The sequence below is a fragment of the Protopterus annectens genome, chromosome 12.part0 (genome assembly GCF_019279795.1).
Source record: "Protopterus annectens isolate FY-2018-M chromosome 12.part0, PAN1.0, whole genome shotgun sequence".
NCBI lineage: Eukaryota > Metazoa > Chordata > Ceratodontiformes > Protopteridae > Protopterus > Protopterus annectens.
Genome location: NC_056746.1, coordinates 1,029,196,225 through 1,029,202,424, shown reverse-complemented (window position 1 = coordinate 1,029,202,424; position 6,200 = coordinate 1,029,196,225).

The window sequence follows — 6,200 nt, the reverse complement described above, 5'->3', positions numbered from 1 at the left end:
GCAGTAGCCTACTTAACACTGAAAGTGTGATAAGAGACCTTGGGACACAGTTGGACAGTCATCTCATCTTTGATAATCACATCACCACATTAGTCAGGAAATCCTTCTATGTGGCACACCTCATCACAAATGGTTTCTCATCAGGAAAAAAGAGGTCATTGTTCCCCTCTATTCATCACTCATTAGAACCATTATAGAGTACAAAGCCCCTTTTGGTATGTACCTCACAAGATATCTACAACAACTGGAAAGGCCACAGAAATACCTCACAAAGAAGATTACTGGCCTCAAACAGATGCCCTACACAGACTGTCGCAAAAAACTCCAGCTTTACTCTGTTGTATATCACTTACTCAGAGGCGATCTCTGCCTAACATACAAAGCTATGACAAACCCAGAGCTGTTGGACATGCTCCACTTAATGAAATCCCAATCCCTCCGAGCTACATGCTCTAGGGACCTAAATCTTGTCACCACAATAAACAGAACATGCTGGAAGGATAGATTCCTGTCCCAGAGACTTCCCATACTCTGGAACAAACTACCTATCTATATCAAACAAAGCTCCTCATTAGCACTCTTCAAGAAAAATCTTGATGATTGGATGGGAGATAGGAAATTCACCCCGGGGATCACTTCTGTGTCTCTGCTTGACAGGGGCACAGGAAAATAATTTTCTTGGGTGACAAAAGCCAGGGTACCGTTTGGCTAGGCTTATATAGGCCCTAGGGCCAGTAGCCTAGTACCTACATATGACCTATGAACCTACGAACCTAAGAGGTTGAGAGGTATGATGTGACTGGGGTACATAATGTAACACCACACACAGGATGACAGTCTGCATACCTCTCCATGTACCTGTTTTTGCAGAATGTCCAGCATTTTGCCCCATATGTCTGCTCTGTTCCTCATGCATTTGTGGTTTTCTGGTACTATACTGTAAAATGCAGTCACTGAATTGTTATATTTACTGAGACATTTAAGTGACAGTCTTTACATCCTGCAGCTAATCTGACCTGTTGCAACCTGCTTTTATACTAGACACCCTCTAGGTTACTCAGAGTATGTATAATGTCTGTCTGTAGGTTTGGCCCTTTGTCCCCACTTCACTCCTGCTTTGTCCAGCGTTCTTGCGGTAACAGATTGAGCGGTTATGACAGTCTGTAGGAATACCACTTAATGGCTACCTCAAATGCAAAAGATGTGGCTACTGCCTGATTCAAACCATTAACACCATTACCCATGCTAATGTCCATAGCCTACTGAGCCACATAGGCTGCTAGACAGGGATGCATCATTCATCACACAAGCAACAGCATACAGACATATACATTGTCACCCCTGCATTATGTGACAGAGAGACTGTGTGGCCAAGTTCTGTCTCTATGTCACAGCCCTGGAATTGGGTGGTATGCTGATATATCATTGCAAATATACTGCAACAGCTGTTATATGAGTACACTGATGGGTTAGGGGTGGGGAACGACCAGCCCATGCTCTGCTGGCAGGCATCCACAGTCGTGCGACTGTTCTGTGACCCCACAGTTTGGCTTCTCAATTGAATAATGTAGTAGGGTTTCCAGACATGTGGCCTAGTGAATATTATGGGGCACATACTATTGGACAGACTACCTGTTGTCCCAAGTGTCTGTTAGATCTCTGCAAGTAGCCCAGTAGCCCATTATACTCCCTTGCATACATGCGGCAGGTCCATACATATGCTACCATATTCTAGTACTCCTTACAAGTGGTGAGTAGCTGTGAGACTTACCTTGCGAATGCAGCTGTTGACAGACCTGTAGTTCGGGGCTGACTCTGATGCATGCAGTTTGCAGCCAATACATGGTGAGGTACAGGTTGTGTGGGCTGCCTGGAATCATTTTTACTAATATGTATGTGGGTCAGAGTAATGTGTCAGTCCCTAGGGCCCTAGTTTGTCAGTGCATGTGCTATATTTTGTCTGTTGGACAAGGCCAGGGCATACTGGCATGCCTACATCTGCTTACAGAGACAACCTCAGGGTTTTACTCCTTGGAGTCCCACAGTGGGTGTGGCTGTGGTGACCTAGGCACTGGTGGGGGGCTGTGTATCCCTTCCCTTTGCTGATCCTGCTGCAGCTGTTTCTGCAGGATCATATTATGTAGCATGGCACATACTGTGAACATTATTGCAAATGTGGCTGAAGAGTACTGCAGGGCTCCAAAAGATATATCAAGGCACTGGAGCCATGATGTCAGCAGCCAAAACACACACTCTATGATGTTCCTAGTTTATGTGTGTGCCTCATTATGGCATTCTTCGGTGGGTGTGCATTTCTGATGGGTGTCATCATCCACAGTTCCAGTACGTAACCAGCATCCCCCAGTAAATGACTGTGTGTGATGTCCCCCCTAGCAAGCAGCTGTGATGCATGCCAGATATGGGAGTTGAGATAATTACCACGGCTGCCAGCACACACACATTCATGATAATGCCCTGGGCATTGCACATGACCTGGCAGTTGATGGAGTGGTACCCCTTGCGGTTCATGTAGATTCTACCCTCTTCACTGGGTGATGCCTTGATGTGTACATGAGTGCAATCTATGGCACCCAGTACTTCAGGGTAGTGTGCTATATGGTAGAAGTGCTGTATACTGCTGGCCCTCACCTCAGGGGTGACGGGAAAATAAATATGCTCACTGGCATGTGGTAGCATAGCATCCAGGAAATGGTGGAGTACCCTGGATGCTGATGCCTGTGAGACCCCCATCATGTCGCCAGCTGGTCTTTGGAATGTACTTGTAGCTAGTATCCTAAGAAATACACATACCTTAGCTTCCACTGGGATCAGCTCTCCTCTGTTGGCTCTGAGTCTGTGTTTGAGGTCGGCAGAGCTCAATGAGTTGCTGTAGCATGTTCCTAACCACCCTGTAGCACTCTACAATCTCCAGCTCATGTAGCCCCTGGAAGGTTGCCCTGGGCCTGAATACTCTTCTCCTTCTTAGTCTAGGCCTATGGTCAGCATCAGCAGCAGCAGCATTGACCTCAGCATCTAGCACATACATATGTAGCAGAACAGAAGCAGATCAGCAGCAGCCCCTAGCATTTCTTCAGTTAAAACCCCCAGGTCTGTACTCCAGTGGTTCAGAGTATGGGGATGAAATCAGACTGTAGGGTTTCTGCAACCTTTATAATGCTCTGCTGTATGTGGAGTCTTATGATTGGCTACCTATGATGCATTCCACCTGCCAAATAAATCATTAAGTACTGTTACTAGCCCTAGTTCAAGTGGAACAGGGGTCATTGTCTTTCTCAGCCAATTTTTTTTTACTGGCTTCCTTGCTAAGCACTGTGGCATGCCACACACACATGTGCTGTTTAGGTAAACAATGCTCAGCAGTCAGTGCACACCCCCCTAAGGAAGGTCATGCTCAGCACAGTGGCACGCCATGCAAACATGCTCAGACACGCGGCCCAATGGCAAACAAAGCTTAGCAGAAAGTCCACACACACCCTTGCTGAGCACAGTGGTGTGCCACACAAACAAGTGACACTCCAATGAGCTTAAAAGGATGCGGACACACCCCCCCTTTTAATGTTGGCTAACTCTTCTGTGGACACCAGCATGGTTCTCTGCCTACAGGGATAGGATCTGTGGACACGGATACCCATTTGTGCTATTCAGTAACCCTGACTCATTTGCATAGAAATCTTTGCGCACAACCTGGGAACTACACGGTTCCAGGTCCTGCCCCCTTAGCAATCACAACAGTCTACCATTGGGGATACTCCACATAGGGTCTTATAATGCATTACTGTAACATAGTACTAATTTCCGTTTTTACACTTTTTATTTTTTTTTTTTCTTAACAGCATGTTTGTCCACTGTGGCATGCTATGCAAACATGATCTGATTATTAAAAATAAATAAATTATTTTAAATTATTTTATATTAGGATTTGGACACACACTGGATAGTTTTGCACATATCTGTCTCTGCTATGCTATTTCTTTCCTTCTTACTGCAGTTTTACAGCCTCTGTTCTCTGTTTAACATCCTGTACATGGACTTTTTCCATGTACATTTTGCACACCAACACAGGGTCTGCAGGACTGATTATCTGCTTGCTGATCGTCCTGCCACCCTCATTTGCATGCAGTTCACCTGCTTATGAGGTGATTTGCATGACATGGACACTTCTGTGTTGGCGCACTCCTCAGCTCTGTTTCCAGGATCGCATACTTGCTTATTTTCATGTAAGCAGTGTACGACTATGCTTGCATGGAAAATAAGTCTGTGTAGGCTTTATTAAATTCCTCCCAGTATTATATTTGTCAGATGAAGAATTGCATTAGCTGTCGCAAGAAAGATATTTTCTGGTTCCTATGAAGAAATTCTGTTCACTATTACTCAACAATAAGAAAATATACCATAACAACTCTTTTGAAAGGCTCACTGTTTCCAAACTAGAACTATATTGCAACACAACAGACTGTATTACATACAACAACAACTCTTGGCAGTTTAGCTATTTTTGACAGAGATCCGCAAGGAATACTATTGTTTAACAATCATTTTTGTATCTTCTACTCCACAGGTTTAGCTGTATGGTCTGCTTTTATTGTTTCATCTCCTCCCCCCAGTTCATTTTACACACAAAAATATGCATGTACACATGCTTTGAATGCACAGGATTCTTTGTTAACAAAAAGTATTTCAAAACCTCGGTTCGCAGTACAGATAACCCACATACTTGAAAAGAACTGCCTTAATTTGTGAGTTCTGAATCTGATTTTGCCCACATAAATGGCAGTCTGCATGTTTATTTTGGGCAAAAAAATATTCAGTTTTATGTTTGGAACATGACCTGTCAAACAGCATTCAGTTTGGGGGGAGCAGTAGGAGTAGTGTAGATTCTAACCCTTTGGCGTTACATTCAAATGGGGGTGTAATGGACAAGGGCTGTTTAAAAAGTCCAATGGGAATTGAGAGGCGGGCTTAATAAAATGAAGTAGAACTGCTGGTTTTAAGTGGTTTGAAATGAAAATAAACTGCAGGGTATCTAAAGCACAAAAGCACAAACTGTCCCTAGTGTGAGTAGAGGAGTTTGATAATTGTGTAAAAATGAGGACTAAATCCTATCCACCTACCATAGTTTAAATGTGTTTTGTTCCCAGCGTGCTGGATGGTACTTGTATGAATGTCATACCTGTTGGCAACCCCCGTCCATAGACTGGTGAATGGCAAGAACAGTTTGGTACTTCTTTTGTCAGTTTCCACTTCCTCATTTTCCTTGTAACACTAACTCTGACACTCTCTGCCATTTTTTGCTGTTATCTGTGATTTATTTCTCCATATCTTTCTTTCATTACTTTTGCAATTACTTTCATTTCTCGCTTATTGTTGTCTTCAATATTCAGTGCAAATGTAAAGAAACAAGGGATACAGTAGGGTTCAGTAATCCAAACATATATTGTTTCTGTTCATTTAATACAATCTCCTTCTTACAGGATTTAATCTGGACCCCCAAATTATTTCAAAAATTATTTCCTGTCTAGGACAAAAAGGCATCCCTCCTATGTATCACTATTTCCTCTAATAACACTAAATGGAAAATTCTTTCTTATTTAAAGTCATATTCAATAGCTACCATCCAAAAATTGCTTCTTTGATTTACCTAAGACCTCTTTCCATTTGTAAAGGACTTGTTTCTCTTCAGGCCACCAGTCTGCACTACATCACCATATCCAACAGCTGCAGTAGTAAAATCTCCCTAGTTAATAAGTAAAAGATAAATTATAAAATGTCTCAGCAGTATCTGAAAAATGCCAAGAAACTACTGGTAATTGGTACAATGAGGAAAGAGCAACCAGAAGTCACAAGTCTTGTGATAACTTATTAAGCTTAAGAAATTGGACTTTCTACCTCCAATTAAAAAAAAAAAGAAAGTTTATTACCTACACCAGTGGCTGAAAGCAGTCTTTGGATCAACCCTTTCATCTGATTATCAAATAAATACAATATACGTCATTGTATAGTAAGAAGAAATTCAGCCGAAAGTGTCGCAAAATGTGCCTTTGTTGGCAGTATACAAAGAATCTTCTCTGAGCTTCTGTCTTCTCAATACTCCATTGACAAATTATTTAATTATTTGTCAATGTAGCACTGAGAAGAGAGATGCTTAGCAAAGAATCAAGAATAATCTGCGTGCCAAACAT